General features: G+C 36.6%; 1 protein-coding gene and 1 pseudogene across 2 annotated transcripts in view; one reads left to right on the forward strand and one right to left on the reverse strand.

Moving 5' to 3' along the window:
• The window catches only part of KLF8 (KLF transcription factor 8), a 296444-nt gene that overhangs the window by 233836 nt on the left and 43401 nt on the right, over positions 1-19207 (reverse strand). For both annotated transcript variants that reach the window (XM_062183405.1, XM_062183406.1), the window contains exon 2: positions 14536-14583. The gene's annotated coding sequence lies outside the window, so the exon portion shown is untranslated. The remainder of the gene's footprint in view (positions 1-14535; positions 14584-19207) is intronic.
• On the forward strand, positions 1958-2584 carry LOC133753042 (large ribosomal subunit protein uL22-like; annotated as a pseudogene).

A 19207-nucleotide genomic window follows, 5' to 3' on the forward strand; every position in this document is an offset into this window, starting at 1 on the left:
AGCCAGAACATGAACCAGCACCCATATGGGATGAGGGCACTGCAGGTAACGGCTTTACCTGCTATACCACAGCGCCAGCCCCCAGATGAATAATTGATTTACCACATATAAATGAATGAATTGCCTTGTAACACTTCCATTTGTGACTTCTCATGGCAAGACAGGAAAGTGGCGTTTTCAGATTTTAAAAGATAGCTTTTATAGACAGTGGACAATTACAATGTATAGGACATTTTTTAAACAGCATTCTGGCCTCAGAATCAGCCCTTAAGGCATTCGCATCTGGCTGAAAAGCCCATGAGAGTATTCCAGGTATGGCAAGGCAAGACACTCTGGTAAAAAAAAAATGACCTAAATGAAAGATCTCCGCAAGTGAGATCCCAGTGGAAAGAACAGGTCATCAAAGAAGGAGGTACCTTTCTCTGACGGGAGGAGAGAACTTCCACTTTGACTATGGCCTTGTCTAAAAAAGATTGGAGTCGGTGAGCTCAAAAGGCTTCCATAGCTTTGGCAACTCATGACAAGAGCCTAGGGTGATTACTGATGCCATAAACAAGAGTGTCAATTTGTTAAGTCAACAACAGGAGTCACTGTACACTTACTCTTCATGTAGGATCTCTGTCCTTAATGTGCTGTACATTGTGATTTAATGCTATAACTAGTACTCAAACAGTATTTTTCACTTTGTGTTTATATGTGGGTGCAAACTGTAGAAATCTTTACTTAATATATGCTAAACTGATCTTCTGTATATAAAGAGAATTGAAAATGAATCTTGATGTGAATGGAAGGGGAGAGGGAGCGGGAAAGGGGAGGGTTGTGGGTGGGAGGAATGTTGGGGGGGGAAGCCATTGTAATCCATAAGCTGTACTTTGTAAATTTATATGTATTAAATAAAAGTTAAAAAAAAAACAATGTGTAGGACATTTTTAAATGCTTGAGAGATAGATCAGTTAGGTAACAAGTCAAGCTTAGAATGAGGATAGAAATTGGCAGTCTGATCCCATAGCCCCAGATGTTAACATTTTAATAGCTAGCTTCTCTCTTTTAGGAAGACCATCCTGGTGGACAATATGATATATAGATTAGAAATAATCTTTCATGGGCAGAGGCATTAAGTTAGAATGGTATTATAATAAATCAAGAGTGAATTAATGACAGTGTGACATAGATCAAAGGCAGTGCAAATAGGATAGATTTTAAAACTATTAAGAATATCTTAGGAGAAGGCTGAATACAGAAATATCTACAGCTGCTCGTATTAAGAAGATAAAATTGCTAGGACATGGGGCCGGTGCGGTGGCTCAGCGGGTTAAAGCCATGACCCACAGCAGTGGCATCCCATATGAGTGCCAGTTTGAGATCTGGCTACTTTACTTCCAATCCAGCTCCTGGCTGGTGCCCCCAGGAAGCCAGCAGAGGAAGACCCAAGTGCTTGGGCCCCTGCACACTTGTGGGAGACCCGGAAGAAGATTCTGTCTCCTATCTTTGGCCTGGACAAGTCTTGGCTGTTGCAGCCATCCAGGGACTGAACCAGTGGATGGAAGACCTCTCTCTCTCTGCCCTTCCCCTCTTTCTCTGTAAATATACCTTTCAAAGAAATAGATGAATATTTTAAAAAGCAATCAATCAAAAAAAAAAAAGAATTGCTAGCACGTGATTTAACGTTGTTTTTAGAGGAAAAGTAGAAATCAGAATCACACACTGCCCATACTAACGCTTTACAAAAATACCACAAAAATACAAGTGATTATTTTTTACAAGTTTGTTAAGCCTAAGCTTGTTTAATATACCAAACTAAGGACATACAAAGCCAATGTATAGTCTTTATTCCTGGAAAGAGTTTGCACTGAATACCTGCTCCCTTTCCTTCCATGATAATTTAAGCTAAATGACTTAAGATTGAAGGATATGGCTCTTTATGTTTCTCTTTAAGAGTCTGCCACTCTCGGCTCTTCCTCTTCCTGTAAGCGGCCTTAGGTGACCTGCGAAAATGGTTCGCTACTCACTGGACCCAGAAAACCCCACAAAATCATGCAAATAAAGAGGCTCAAATCTTCGCGTTCACTTTAAGAACACTCGAGAAACTGCCCAGGCTGTCAAGGGTATGCATATCCGAAAAGCCACCAAATACCTGAAAGATGTCACATTAAATAAGCAGTGTGTGCCGTTCCGTCGGTACAATGGCGGAGTTGGTAGATGTGCCCAGGCCAAGCAGTGGGGTTGGACCCAGGGTCGTTGGCCCAAAAAAAGTGCCGAGTTTCTGCTGCACATGCTTAAAAATGCAGAGAGTAATGCTGAGCTGAAGGGTTTGGATGTAGATTCTCTGATCATTGAGCACATTCAGGTGAACAAGGCCCCCAAGATGTGCCGCTGGACCTACAGAGCCCACGGCCGGATCAATCCATACATGAGCTCCCTGTGCCACATCGAGATGATCCTCACTGAGAAGGAACAGATTGTTCCTAAGCCAGAAGAGGAGGTGGCACAGAAGAAAAAGATATCCCAGAAGAAACTAAAGAAGCAAAAACTTATGGCTCGGGAATAAACTCAGTATAAAATAAATACGAATTAAAAGAAAAAAAAAAGAGTCTGCCACTCTCAAATCAGTTAGCTCTTACTCCCTGTAGTTGGGTTCCATTGTGTTTCTTTCTACTCTTCCTTCACCATTCAGTCTAACTCAAATAACAAATCAAAGAGCCTAGAGCCCAGAAGCTGCCAAGGGAACTAAAAACTGTTCTACCATCAAATTTAGCTCAGCCACTTCACGTTGTTGAGTGTTTCCTTTGCAGTGAGAAGCTTCTTTAGTTTAATGTAACCCCATTTGTCTATTTTTGTGTTTATTGCTTTTGCTTCTGGGGTCTTTTCCAAAAAACCTTTGCCTATGCCAATGTTTTGCAGTTATCCTGATGTTTTCCTCTAGTAATTTTATGGTATCAGGTCATAGATTGATTCTTGTTTCATTGTGAGTGGATTTTTGTACAAAATAAAAAGTAGTGGTCTTGTTTCATACTTCTGCATGCATAGATCCAATTTTCCCAACATCATTTGTTGAAGCAAATAGAGCAACTGACAGAATTGCAGAAAATATTTGCAAACTATGCAACTGATAAAGGATTAATATCCTGAATCTATAAAGAGCTCAAGAAATCAACAACAAAACAAATAATCCAGTTAAGAAACGGGATGAGGAATGAATAGCATTTTTCAAAGGATGAAATACAAATGGCCAACAGACACATGAAAAAAACGCTCAGAGTGCCAGCACTGTGGTATAGTGAGTAAAGCTACTGCCTGAGGTGCTGGCATCCCATATGGGCACTGTTTCAAGTCCTGGCTGCTCCACTTCCAATCCAGCTACCTGATAATGCACTTGGGAAAGCAGTGGAAAATGGCCCAAGTGCTTGGGTCCCTGTACCCACATGGGAGACCCAGAAGAATCTCCAGGCTCCTGGCTTCAGATTGGCCCAGCTCCAGCCTTTGCGGCCATCTGGGAGTGAACCAGTGGATGAAAGATCTCTCCCTCTTCCTCTACTTTTCTGTAACTCTGACTTTCAAAAAACAAATAAATCTTTTAAAAAATGCTCAGAATCACTAGCCATCAAGGAAATGAAAATAAAAAACACAATGAGGTTTCACCTAACCCCAGTTAGAATGACTATCATCCAAAAATCAAAAAACAATAAATGTTGGCAAGGATGTATGGAAAAATTTGCCCTAATATACTGTTAGTGGGAATGGAAACTAGTACAAATATTATAGAAGGCAGTATGGAGATAACTAAGAAAGCTAAAATAGATTTACCATATGACCCAGCCATTCCACTCCTGGGAATTTAACCAATCAAAATTAAATCAGCATATGAAAGAATTACTTGAACCCTTATGTTTACTACAGCTCAGTTCACAATAGCTAAGATATGGAATCAATACAGATGCATATCAACTGATGACTGGATAAAGAAAATAAGGGATATGTACACTATGGAATACTACTCAGCCATAAAATAAATCCAGTCTTATGCAACGAAATGGATGCAACTTGAAACTATTATGCTAAGGAAATAAACCAGTCCCAAAAGACAAATATCATATGTTTTCTCTGATATGAGGTAGTTAATATAGAATACAAAAGAATGTACAGGGATGAAACAGATATCACATGAATTGATTGTTGTTTTTAGCTCTTGCTTATACTCCTGTGGAACTGCAGTCTTTCTACTTTTTACTTGTTGAATATAATGGTTAGTGGGACATTCAGCCTGTGATTATAGAATGGATTGAAATTTTGGTTTTGTAAAAATTAAAAAAAAAGTATGAAAGGGAAGACTGAAGAAGGGGAATATGTCTATCTTCTTAGAACTGTACCTATCAAGTACATGAAATCTGTTCTCTCTATATAAATAAAAATTAAACAAACAAACTTAGCTGCTTTTACCAGAATGGTGAAAACTGGGGGAGCAACAAAATGAATGTCTGTCTCAGGGTATGATACTGTTCTGTGTTTTCCTATTCTTTTCCTATTCTATATAAGTTTTTGTTGTTCCAACTGTCCAGCGTCTATGGCATTTTTACAGTGGTCCATATCTCCTGTCTTCAATGGTATGGTCATTTTACTTTCCAAGACTCTTCCCAGGACAAGCTGTGAGAAAGATGGGAGGGTCTGTAGATAATGTGTTTTTCCATGCACTGTACTAATTTACAGAAACACTCTTACTTACCTTCCTAAAAACTGAATTCCAATCATAATCTGGTTGATAATTATTGGATGTTTCTTTTTCCAGAATGCAAGTATCCTATCACTGAAGTGCAGTCTTCTTTCACTTATATTTTCAATTTAATGTTTGTTATTTTTAACTGGGTAAAAATTGTTGAATTAAAAATGTTCTATGGAGTTAGGATTTCATAAAAGCTGTGCCATGTGAACACGCATATAGTGCTGCCAATAGTATACATCTAATTAAGTACTTATTTACCAAACTGACCACTAAGTTTTCTGGTGTTCTTGGGAACTTATTTTATTATGAAGAGAACTAAAGTTCCTTGTACTATCCCCTCAACTACTTTCTGTTGAACCTTGACAATTACTTAAAACAGTTTCATCTTTAGCCCTCAAATTATAAAAGGCAGTTTGTGGGGAAACAAGGTGTGGGCTTTGAGGGTAAATCACAACTAAGACACTTACTAGTTGTGCAATCTGCACCCAAAATGCAAATTGTATACACACACCAGACTACCTCATTTTACAGCAAAGTATGAGTAAACGTAGCCTTAAAAAGACAATTGATTCAATCATGTATCTCCATCTAGGGATCATTAAATAGGATCTAAAACGCAGGATTCTATACTCATTTGTCCCTTCTCATAGTGGCATACAATCATGCACTGTAAAGATTACCGGGGTACAGGCAATATTCAAAACACTTAACTTATAAGATACAGGTATTGACCAATCAGAATAGATGCCATTCTGTTACATCTCCAAACACAGATTCCCCTCAAATTAAATGGGACTCAAGTTGAATTTATAGTTCTCCTCATCCTATCTCCAAATCCTCCCTTCCTATTTGTGGTCATGTTGTTCTCATTTGAAATATTAATGATCTGAAGCTTGAGAAATTGCTAGCTGTCCTGAGGCTCAAATGAGGTAACACTTGTGGCACTTGACTCATAACAGGCATTTAATAAATTCTAGTTTCTATTCTGATACCTTGAAATTATTCTTGCACAGTCCTATCTTTCTGACTTCTTGATCCATTGACCTCTATCATTAAACTTCCCTTTTGTTATTATCCTGGTTACTAGTCCCTCTGTACACTCCTGTTCTCTTGCTACATATCCCTTTTGAAGTACTGCTTATTTATTTCCTGGCCTGTAGTCAGCTACCTCAGTGGTATACTAACTTGCACCCTAAACTCTTTTCTGCCCTGGCTTTCCTGAAGCTCGGAATATCCCCTTCTGGTGGCATCTACAACTTCTAAACTGATGAATATTGCTATAGAAGCATCATAGAACCCACTTTTCTTCCTAATATCCCATCTCAGTTCGTGGAAACAATATATACAAGTATATAGGAGTAATTTTAAACTCTTTTCTCTTCCTTATGTTTCTTATCCAATTGTCATCAAATCCTACTGAATCAATTTCAAAATATCTCTCAAGCCCAACTCTCCTCCATTCCATAGAAATTCCTCTAGACTTAGAGACCATCTCTTGCACAATGATTTCCTGAACAATCTTCCTACCTGCAGCCTCAGTTCTTCCTATACAGACCCCCATATTCCTTCTCCACAGAGTAATGATATCTGTCAATATCTATCCACTACCTATAAAGATACTGTAAGGACCAATCATAATATATAAGGTCCTCTGTGATGTGCTCCCCTCTATGCTATAGTTCACTACATTTCCCACTTCTCCTATGTGCCTTTGCCTTCTGGAACTGCTTACAGGTACTTGAATCAGGACAATCATTTTATTATCCTATGTTTTTTTCTGTGTGTCCTTTATCTAGAGAACTCCAAATCTCCAGCCTACCCAAGTCCATTTTTTTCTTATCTTCCAGGGGCCAAACATTATTCTGCCATCCCTCCATTTGCCTCATTAGACATAACATTGCCTTTGTAGCTTTTGTATCCTGAAGATAAATTGAAGGTTTTTATTTTCTGGAACATATAATACTTAAATTATCTTATTTATTTCCCTGCCTTTCTCCTTTGCTGCAATGTGAAACAAAGTATGGAATCAGGACAAAAGTTACAGAGAAGCAGTTTCAGTTAAAGCTAACCATGAGTTTTATGAAAACAAAAATTCAGGTTATTTCTAGTTATACAGCTATGTTTCCTCTAGATAAAATGGAAAAAGGACAAGACCTACCTGTGGTCTTTAGATACATACTCACTGAATTATTTTTTATTAGGAAGTGTTCTAAAATTTGATTCTGGTTGTGACATTTACCAAAACTCATCCAGCAAGAAACTTAAAATAGATTTTATGGTATATAATTTATTCCTCTAGAAAGCTGTAAAAAAAACTTTAATAACAAAAACAAACTGGAAAGTGTGCACTGGAATGCATGCATTCCTGAAGGGATTCTTGTGAAGAGAATAACTAATAAAAGTGAGATTTCAAAAATAAGAATATCAGTTTCTTTAAATACAGCATTCGACAGTTAATGTTATCAGTTAATGTTAAATACTGGAAAGCACAAACTTGTATGTATGTCTGTAGAAAGGAACTAGAAGCTACAGTGGCAAAATCTTCCAAATAAAATTGGAGTAGGGCTGTCATATGTCACACCAACTAAGTAGCCACTTGGGATACATATATCCTATAATGAAATGACTGATTTCTTTAAAAGATTTACATATATGTTTGAAAGTCAGGTTACAGAGAGAGAGGGAGAGACATAAAGAGACTGGTCTTCCATCTGGTGGTTCACTCCCTAGGTGGCCACAATGGCTGGGACTGAGTCAGGCCCAAAGTGAGAAGTCAGGAGCTTTATCAAGGTCTTCCACATGGGTGGCAGAAATCTCACTTCTTAGACACATACTTCTGGTTATATGTCCACAAAAATTGAAACCAGGATGTTGAAGAGATAGTGTATACCTATGTGCAGTATAGTATTCTACACAATAGTTAAGATCTGGAAGCAATCTATCTATCAATGGATGAATGGATAAAGAAAATGTGATATGAGTATACATAAGCTGGGTCTTCAAAAATTCATGGAAATTTCTATTATTTTGTGCCAAAATTAATATATATTTTAATTCCACATTTTCATGAATTCTTTGAAGATGATGATGTTGACAATGATGATAAACATGATGATGATGATAATGATGATACAGATGATGAGGAGACTGAAGAAAAACCTCCAGTGAAGAAATCTATATGAGATACCCCAGCCAAAAATGCACAAAATCCAAACCAGAATGGAAAAGGCTCAAAACCATCAATACCAAAATCAAAAGGTCAAGAATACTTCAAAAAATAAGAAAAAAGAACCCCTAAACATCAAAAGGACCTGGTTATGTAGAAGACATTAAAGCAAAAATGCAAACAAGTAAGAAAAAGGTGGTCTTCTTCCCAAAATGGAAGCCAAATTAATTATGTGAAGAATTGCTTCCAGATGACTGACCAGGAGGATTTTCAAGGTCTTTGCCAGCAGAGGAAGTCTATTTCAGAAAATAGCTTAAACAGTTTAAACAGTTTGTTAAAATTTCCCATCTTATTTCATTTCTGTAACAGTTGCTATCTTACTGTCCTTTTTATAATGTAGAGTAAGCACTTTCCCTATCATGTTTGAAAAATATTGTCCAGCACTCTTCTCTGAAGGTAGGAGAGAACATCCACTTTGCTTATGGCCATTTCCAAATACTGTTGGAGTCTAGGGTCACAAAAGGCTTCCATAGCCTTGGCAGCCCATTGCAAGAACCTCAGATGATCACTGACATCATAAAAAAGAATGTTAATTGTTAAGGAACAATAGAAGTCACTGTGCACTTGCTTCCCATGTAGGACTTCTGTCCCTATTGAATTGTAATATGAGAATCAACTGCAAATTCTCTCCCCAAACTGTACTCTATATGTTGTGGGTGCATGTGGATGCAAATTGTTGAAGTCTATGATTAGCATGGAGTTTGTCATATGTATATGCAATCATACTAAAAATGAACCATTATGAAGAAGGAGATGGGAGAGGGAGAGGGAGAGGGATGTGGGATGGAAGCTGGGGAAGGGGCGTGGGGGGAAAGAACTACTATATTCCTAACATTGTATCTATGTAAAATGCATTCATTAAATTAAAAAAAATCTTTCCACACATAAAAAAAGAAAAATATTGTACAGGTTCCATTGCCAACAATGTGTTGTCCAAAATATCTTTTTAGTTTTTAAAGATGGAACTCCACTCTTTGCTTGATTTTAAGTATGTATGGAATGTTATGATATGACACAGTAGCAGCAGTGATTAGACGTGGAAATGGAAGGGAAACAAATACATACATGTGAAATAAATTCAGTATTTTAATAAAGTTAAAATAAAAGAAGAACAAGGAAATCATGGCATTTAGCTCAACAGGGATGAACCTGGAGGACATTGTGCTAACTGAAAAAAGCCAGCCACAAAAAGACAAATACTTCATGATCTCACTTACATGTGTATTCTATAAAGTTGAAATTGAGGAAGGGAGAAGAATGGTGGTTGGCAAAAGTTGAAAGTTGTGGGATGTGGGAAACTGTTGGCCAAAGGTACAGTTTCAGTTATTTGGAACAGTAAGTCCTAGAAATCTAATATGTAGCACTGACTTTGTTGATTGCACTGTGATGTCTACTTGAAATCTGCTAAAAGAATTTATCTTAGATATTCTGATCACACAAAAATGGTAACTATGTATGGTGATGATATGCTAATTAACCTGATTGTGATAATCATTTTATAATTTATTTGTATATAAACATGAATTTGTATACTGTAAATACAATTTTATGTCAATTGTACCTCAATGAAATGAAAAAGTATCAGTTATTTCTCGCATGAAAGAGTTATCTGTATTCTCATGTTTATAGCAGCTCAATTCACAATAGCTAAAATATGGAATAAACCAAGATATACATCAACTGATGACTGAATAAAGAAATTGTGGGGGCCAGTGCTGTGGTGCAGCAGCTAAAGCTGCACCCTGTGGCACCAGCCTTCCATATGGGCACTAGTTCAAATCCCAGCTGCTCCACTTCCAATCCATGTCCCTGAAAATGCCTTTGGGAAAGCAGTGGAAGATGGTCCATGTACTTGGGCCCCTGTATCCATTTGGGAGGCCCGGAAGAAGCTTTTTGCTCCTGGCTTCAGATCAGCCCAGGTCTGGCTGTTGTGGCCATTTGAGGAGTGAACCCAGTGGATGGAAGATCTCTCCCTCCCTCCCTCCCTCCTTCCTTCTCTCCCTCTCTCCCTCCCTCCCCACCCTTTGTAACTGTGCCTTTCAAACCAATAAATAAATCTTACAGAAAAAGAAATTCTGGTATATACACATGATGGGATACTACTCAGTCATAAAAAGAATGAATGCTGTCTTTTTCAACAAATGAATATAGCTAAAGATCATTATGCTTAGTGAAATAACCCAGAACCCAAAAGACAAATATTATGTTTTTCTCTAATATGTGGCAATTAATATAGAATACAAACAATGAAAATGAAACCAACATCTTATTATTGTATATAGCCCTTGTCTATATTGCTGTGGAACAGTAATCTTCTACTTTTTACTTGTTGAACATGGTTACTGGTGCATTAAGCTTGTGGTTTTAAAGTAAATTGAAAATGTGTTACTGTAAAAATTAAAGGAAATAAAAGAAATGAAGGAGGAGGGATTGAAGGAGAGAGGGAAGTACGGTTTGCCTTATAATTTTATTTATGAAATACATGAAATTTTTTTTCTCTTTATATTAACTAAAATGTTTAAACATAAAAAATAAAAGAAAGAGACATAAACCTTGTTAGGACACAAGGAGTTCTACTACCTATAATGTATTAGCAAGTTGTGTCTACTGACTGTTCTTTTACTGACTGCAAGCTCACAATGGTGAGAGAGAAAGAGAGAGAGAGAGAGAGATGCCCTTTTTTATTATAAGAAATTGGCTCATGCATTATGGAGGGTGATAAGCCACAAGAGCTGCAGTTGCTGTCACAAAAGACAGACACCATATAATTCCATTTATATGAGGTGTCTAAAGTAGGCAGATTCATAGAAAATAAAATTATGATTATTGTGGGCTCATGGGAGGGGAAAAAGGATTTAATGTTTAATGGATACAAAGTTCAGGATTTGCAAGATGAAAAAGTTCTTGAGATCTGTTTCACAACAAAGTGAATATACTTAACACTACTGATGTGGGCACTTAAAAATAGTTAAGATGGTAAAATGTATGCTACGTGGATTTTTATAATAATAAACAAATCCAAATACAAGCCAATTCTTAAATGTTGCCATATACCAGGTGACACGGTGTGTGAGTGGATTCACTACCTAATGATGCAGCTCATTCCATTTTATACATTATATTCTATATGAACTTGCTTTTTAACTTTGAGTAGCCAATAGAAATCAAATGCTTACTCAAGCCAGGCAGCAGTATATATGAATGAATTGCCTGAGCGGAAACTGTTAGAACTGGGTTGTGCATGCCCCACCTAAAAGGGGTAAAGAAATATAGGTCCGCTATCACCAGAAAAGATGAAAAATTAGATTTTTATATAAAATTTTATTACTTTCAAATATTGGTAACCATTCAAATAAAAATAAATAACACCATGTGATCTCTGTTGTAAAGCTCCTACATTAATTTATTGAATCATTCAACGAATATTTCTTGATTACCTGCCATGTGTAATTCTAGAAACTTAAAATGTAACAGTAAATAGGGAAGATTCTGTCCCTGCCTTTATAACCTTTAAATTCTAGATGTTAGAAGCATGATCTTCTTAAAAACCCTACAGAATGCTAAACAATACTGGGTACCCAATAATTAATTGAACTTAATTAACTCCACAGGCTAAACTTTCTTACTTGATTATTGCTCTCATAAAACATGTCTTTGCCCAATTCACACCCCAGAAAGAATAACGGTGTAACCTAACCAGTTCCAATATAACCTTTTCAATACATAGCAGTGAGCTCAAACCATTAAAAGCATGTCAGTCATGCCATGTTTCTGCTCAACACCTATCGCTGTCATCAAATACACAGTACAATTTAAAGTCCTTGATTTTATTTACAAGGTCCTTCAGGATCAAATCTCTTACTCTTCTCTGATCTCATCTCCCACTAGTATCTCACAATTCAGCACTTCAATCACACTGGCTTTTTTTTTTGCTATTCTTCCAAAACTCTAAGCACCCTCCTGCATTAGGACTATTCTGATTGGTGTTTCGCCTTCCTGTAATTTTTTTTTTATCACCCAGGATTTTTGCAGGGCTGGTACCTCTTGTCATTCATGTATCTGCTCAAATGTCACTTTTAACAGGTTGAATCATAACATATACTGTGAAATTTACTAGTTTAAAAGCTATAATTAGTTTTAGCAAATTTACAGTTGTACAACTTTTACCACAATCCAATTTAAAAACACTCCCATAACTGCAAAAATCATATACATCTGCAGCCACTCCCTATTCTAATAAACCACTAATCTTTGTCACTTCATTTAGGTTTGCTGTATATTGTGTACATATAAAACCATAAACATGTACTCTTTTATATCCAGCTTCTTTCATTTAGCATAATTTTTTGAGGTTCTTCCTGTAACCACTAATTATTTGTCAAACTATGGTTGGCTATTCTACATTTTGTTTATCTATCCACTACTTGGTGGACACTAGGATTGTTTCTTTTTCTTGGTCTACTATGATTATTATTGCTATGAACATTCACATAGAAATATTTGTGCACATATATTGTTAATTTATCTTTGATTCATATCAAATGTGAGGAACTGCTATGACACATGGTAATGCATTCATCTATTTTTCTGAATTTTCCTAATTTTTACTTATTTAATATAGAGGTAAAGAGAGAAAAAGAGAGTATCAACAACTGATTTATTCCTCAAATGCCCATAACATATGGGGAGTCTCAACCCATGTCTTCCATGTGAGTAGCAGGAACCCAATTACTTGCACCATCACTACTGCCTCTCAGAGTCTTTGTTACTAGAAAGCTGGTATTACACATTGGAGCTGGGTATTGAACCCAGGTACTCCACTGTGGGATGTGGTCTTTTTTTTAATTTTTTTTTTATTTTTTTATTTTATTTTATTTATTTTTTTGACAGGCAGAGCGGACAGTGAGAGAGAGAGACAGAGAGAAAGGTCTTCCTTTGCCATTGGTTCACCCTCCAATGGCCGCCATGGTTGGCGCGCTACGGCCGGCACACCGCGCTGATCCGATGGCAGGAGCCAGGTGCTTCTCCTGGTCTCCCATGCGGGTGCAGGGCCCAAGGACTTGGGCCATCCTCCACTGCACTCCCTGGCCACAGCAGAGAGCTGGCCTGGAAGAGGGGCAACCGGGACAGAATCCGGCGCCCCGACCGGGACTAGAACCCGGTGTGCCGGCGCTGCAAGGCGGAGGATTAGCCTGTTGAGCCATGGCTCCGGCTATGTGGTCTTCTTAACCAGCATTTTTTCCCGCTAGGTTAAATTCCTGCCTCTATTTCATCTTTTTGAGAAATTGTGACTCTTTTCCAAAGTGACTGGACAATTTTGCATATCCACCAACAATGATTGAAGGTGCTTATTGCTCTGCATTCATACACACACACACACACACACAAAAGCTAGAGAATTTATCATCACCAGACCTGTCTTGCAAGAGAGTTCTTAAAACTGAAAGAAACACTAACAAGTAAGATGAAAATATCAGAAAGTATAAGATTTACTGGTAACAGGAACTGAACAACCAATTTCAGAATGCTTTAATATTGGTAAATATGGTATATAAATTACTTATCTCTTGAGTGTGAAAATTTTAAAAATTATAATTACTACATTAAATTGCTAAGAGAAGGCAATAAAGCTATATAAAAGAGGTAAAATAAAGGATGGGGCACAACTGTAGAATTCCTTATTGGTATTTCTGATTTCTTTGCTTTTTGTCCCTTTCCCTATATTTATATTCAATGTTAAGTTATTATCATTCCAAAATAGCTTGTTACAACTAAAAGAACTTTTTTGCAAGCTTCATGGTTACCACAAGGCAAAAATCTATAATAGGCTTATCAAAGCTGATAAACACGGAGTGAAAGTATTCTACTAGAGAAAAATCACTTAATCACAAGAGTGTATAAGGTAGAGAAAGAAAAAAATGAACTACAAAAAAAAACACAAAACAAGTGTAAAACCTTTCCTACCAATTATTTTAAGGGAAAATGGACTAAATACAGTATGAGAAAAATAACAATTATAGATATATATACATGCAATATTGGAGTATATAAGTACATAGAGAAAATATGAATAGACCCACATGGAGAGATAATCTCTCATTTAGCAGTAGTAGGGGATTTTTATCACACTTTCAGAAATGGACAAATCATTCAGATAGAAAATCCACAAATAAACAGCACAGCTAAATTGCAACCTAGATCAATTGGACCTGACATTCATTTATAGAACACTCTATGCAACAGTTACAAGTGATGCAATCATCTCAACAGAATATGGAACATTCTCCAGGATAGATCATATTATCATATAAAAAGCTTTAAAAATGTAAAAGAATAAAAATTATATTGAATATCTTTTATGACCATAATGCGATAAAACTAGAAATTAATAACAAGAAGACCAATGGAAATTTCATAAATATATTGTAATAAAACAACCTTTCTGCCAAAAAACTAATGGCTCAAAGGAAAACTAAGAGAGAAAATTTAAAAATGCCTTATAACAAATGAAAATACTAACACAACATACTGAAACTTATAGGACATAGCAAATGCAGTAGTAAGAGAGAAGTTAATAGCAATTAATGCTTACATCAAAGTGAGGAAAGGTCTCATCAATTTGTCACTGGACTTCAAGGATCTAGAAAAAGAAGAAGAAATCAAATCCAAATTGGCAGAAGCAATGAAACAGTAACCCTCAGAGCACAAATATATGAGAAAGAGATTTTAAGAAATATAACAAAACTCAATGAAATGAGGAATTGGTTATTTGGAGGACAAAAATTGAAAAACCATTAGCTAGACTAAGAAAAAAAGGGAGACGATGCAAATACTTAAAATCAGAGATGAAAATGAAGACATTACAACTGACATCACAGAAATATAAAGCATTGTTAGAGATTAATATGAACAATTATATAGAAACACATTCAATAACCCAGAAGTTCTAAAGAGACAAATTTTTGGACATATATACCTTACCAAGAGTGAATCATGAATAAACAGAATATCCTACATAGATGAATAACAAGGAGCAAAGCTGAAACACTGATAAAGTTTCCTGTTAAAGGAAAGAATGGGCCATCAAAGAAGGAGGTACCTTTCTCTGAAAGGAGGAGAGAACTTCCACTTTGAATATGGCCTTGTCTAAACAAGATCAGAGTTGGTGAACTCAAGTGGCTTCCATAGCCTTGGCAGCTCATGACAAGAGCCTCGGGTGATTACTGACGGAATAAATAAGAATGTCAATTGTTAAATCAACAATGGGAGTGACTGCACCTGCTCCCCATGTAGGACCTGTGTCCTTAACGTGTTGTACTATGCGAATTAATGGTAAAACTACTACCCAAACTGTACTTTATACTTTGTATGTCTTTGTGGGTGCAGTCTGTTGAAATCTTTACTTGGTATATACTAAGCTGATCTTCTGTATATAAAGATAATTGAAAATGAATCGTGATGAAGCATGGGCTGGGAGATGGAATGGTTGAGAGTGGGAGGGAGGTTATGGGGGGAAAAGCCGCTATAATTCAAAAGTTGCAATTTGGAAATTTATATTTATCAAATAAAAGTTAAAAAATAAAATAAAATATGATAATTTACATACCAAAAAAAAAGAAAAATCTAGGGTTGGCTCTGTGTCATAGCGGGTAAAGCCACCACTGCAGTGCTGGCATCCCATATGGGTGCCAATTTGAGTCCCGGCTATTCCACTTCCAATCCAGCTCTCTGCTATGGCCTGGGAAAGCAGTAGAAAATGGCCCAAGTCCTTGGGCCCCTGCACCCAGGTGGGGCACCTAGAACCTGGAAGAAGCTCCTGGCTCCCAGCTTCAGATTGACTCAGCTCCAGTCATTTCAGCCATCTGGGGAGGGATCCAACAGATGGAAGACCTCTCTCTTTCTCTCCCTCCCTCTCTTTCTCTCTCCCTTCTCTTTCTCTCCCTCCCTCCCTCTGCCTCTATGTAATGCTGCCTTTCAAATAAATAAATAAATAAATAAATAAATAAATAAATAAATCTTTTAAAAACCAAAAACCCTAGGACAGGAGAGTTTCACCTCTAAATTAAACCAATTAACAACTCTTGTTAAATTATTTTTGAAATAGAAGAGGAAGGAATTTTTCCACAATTATTCTATGAGGCCAGCATAACCTTGATACCCAAACCAAACAAGGATACACACAGAGAAAGAAAGACACAGGCAAATATTCTTGATGGACACAGATTTAAGAATGCTCAATAAAATATTACCGCATTGAATCCAGCCTACAGAATAAGAGAAAATACTTGCTAGTCATAAATCAGCCAAGTGATTAATATCAAAAATACCTAGGGAACTCAAACCATTAAATAGCAAAAACTTGAATAATCAAATTTTAAAGTTGGACAGTAAATATAAACAAATATCTCTCAAAGAAAGACATAAACATGGCCAACATGTATAAGAAAAAATATTCAACATCACTAATAATCAGGAAAATGCAAATCAAAAGCACAGTGAGATATCACCTCACTCCAGTAAGACTGTCTATTATCAAAAAGGCCATAGATAACTAGTGTTGTTGAGGATGTGGAGAAGAGAAACTTCACACAGTACTGGAGGGAATGTTGATTAGTACTACCACTATGGAAGACATTATGGAAGTTCTTCAAAGAAGCAAAAATGTAAATGCCATATGACCCAACAATCCCACTACTGGGTATATGTCTAAGGGAGATGAAATTAGTCTCTCAAAGAGACATTAGATTTCCCATGTTTATTGCAGCACTATTTACAATAGCTAAGAAATACAAACAATCTAAGTACTCATTTACTGATGAATGTATAAAGAAAATGTATATACACACAATGGAATACTACTCAGCCATAAAAGAATGAAACCCTGTGAGTGTGAGTTCTAGAGTGTGGATGGAACTAGAAGTCACTATGTTAAGTGAGAAAAGGCAAGCATAGAAAGATATGATGATCAAACTCATATATGGAGTCTGAAAAAAAAAGTTGCCCAATAGAAGTTAAATGTATAATAGTGGCTATGGAAAAGGGAAGAGAGTGACAGGAAAAGTTTTCTTAACTGATTACAGGTTATAGCTACGTAAGTGTGAGAAGTTCTGGAGTTGTGTTTCACAATAGAGTGATAATATTCGTATACTGTAAATTTCTCTTCAAAAAATAAAAGTATAAAAGTAGAATTTTAAATGTATCCATCATAATGAAATGCTAAATGTTTGAAGAGATAAAATATATGTACCTTTATGGGGAACAATGTATACAGGTACCAAAATATCACATAGTATTACATAGATATATACAATTTTTAATGCATAACAAAAAATTTTTAAGTGAAAATAATTTTTAAAAGCAGCAAAGAGAGGCCAGTGTTGTGGTACAACAGGTTAAGCTGCTACCTGAAATGCCGGAATCACATTTGAACACCAGTTAACATCCTGTCTGCTCTACTTCTGTTCCAGCCCCCTATTAATGTACATAGGAAAACAGGAAAGTGGCCCAAATGCCTGGGCCCTTGTCACCCATATGAGAGACCCACATGCCACTTGTGACACCAGCATAACATACAGAATTACAATTTGAGTCCTGGCTGCTCCACTTCTGATCAAGTTTCCTGCTACTGTGCTTGGAAAGGCAGAGGATACTGGTCCAATTACTTGACCTTGCGCCACCGCCACCCATGTCAGAGACAAGGATGGAGCTCCTGGCTTTTGGTTTTGGCCTAGCCCAGTCCTTGCTGTTGTGGGCATTCAGGCAGCGAACCAGAAGATGAAAGCTCGCTCTCTCTCCCTCTCTCATCAGTCTGCCTTTCAAGTAAATATTTAAATTTTGAAAATAAATTTGTGATTTTAAATTAGCCACTAAGCTATTGTTAAAGCAACAATAGGAAATCCTTTTTTTAAATTAAACTTTTATTTAATGAATATAAATTTCCAAAGTACAGCTTATGGATTACAATGGCTTCCCCCCTCCCATAACTTCCCTCCCACTCACAACCCTCCCCTTTCCCGCTCCCTCTCCCCTTCCATTCACATCAAGATTCATTTTCAATTCTCTTTATATACAGAAGATCAGTTTAGTATATATTAAGTAAAGATTTCAACAGTTTGCCCCCATATAGCAACACAAAGTGAAAAAATACTGTTGGAGTACTAGTTATAGCATTAAATAACAGTGTACAGCACATTAAAGACAGAGATCCTACATGATATTTTTAAAAAAATTAATTTTCTATGCCATTTCCAATTTAACACCAGGTTTTTTTTCCCATTTCCAATTGTCTTTATATACAGAAGATCGATACAATAATTAGTAAAGATTTCATCAGCTTGCACCCACACAGAAACACAAAGTGTAAAAATACTATTTCAGTACTAGTTATAGCATCACCTCACATTAGACAACACATTAAGGACAGATCCCACATGAGATGTAAGTACACAGTGACTCCTGCTGCTGACTTAACAATTTGACACTCTTGTTTATGGCGTCAGTAATCTCCCTAGGCTCTAGTCATGAGTTGCCAGCAACAACAGGAAATCCTTAAAGTCTTTTTTCAATGTTTCCTAAAAAAATGAATAAGTGATTGAAAAAAACTTAGTTATAATAATGATTCTTTAATTAAAGTGTATTTCCCTCAAATAAATAGATTATTAAATAATATCAGGGAATGTACTTGATATTAATGAATGAGCTGTTTTCTTACTATGCCAGAAGTACTGACTAGAACTAAACTACTTTCAGCTTCCATAGAAACATGATTCTGAAGTCAGGATGTTCAATATAAGATGCACAGCTGAATCACCTGAGGCAATCTCAAACTATTCCAGCATGCAAACTGTATACCACAGATCAATCACATCAGACTGCCTGGTATTTGGAATCCAGTCATCATTATTTCTAAACCACTTCCACCTACCACAAGGTGTTTTCAAAGAGCACTCAAGATAGAGAAGTACCATATTAACATTTTTTAACCAAATCTTATGTTTTAGACTATATTTATCCTGCCAAAGCCATGGTATACACCCTCTTCAATAGGCACCCAGGACTAAAACTTGCGAAGCCTCATTCAGTAGCGAAGAAACTAGTTATTCTCCTAATCAGAATTTATATCTCTTTCTCGCTTCCCTCCTTCACAGTCCTGGTACTTTTCATACCTCATAAACTTAACAGAATTTCTTGCAAATAATAGATCCTCTATAACTGTGTTTTTCATTGACCTGGCAGGCTTTATTGCCATTTTGGTCTCTATGACT

Source organism: Lepus europaeus, chromosome X (assembly GCF_033115175.1).
Source record: "Lepus europaeus isolate LE1 chromosome X, mLepTim1.pri, whole genome shotgun sequence".
In the NCBI taxonomy this organism is placed as follows: Eukaryota; Metazoa; Chordata; class Mammalia; order Lagomorpha; family Leporidae; genus Lepus; species Lepus europaeus.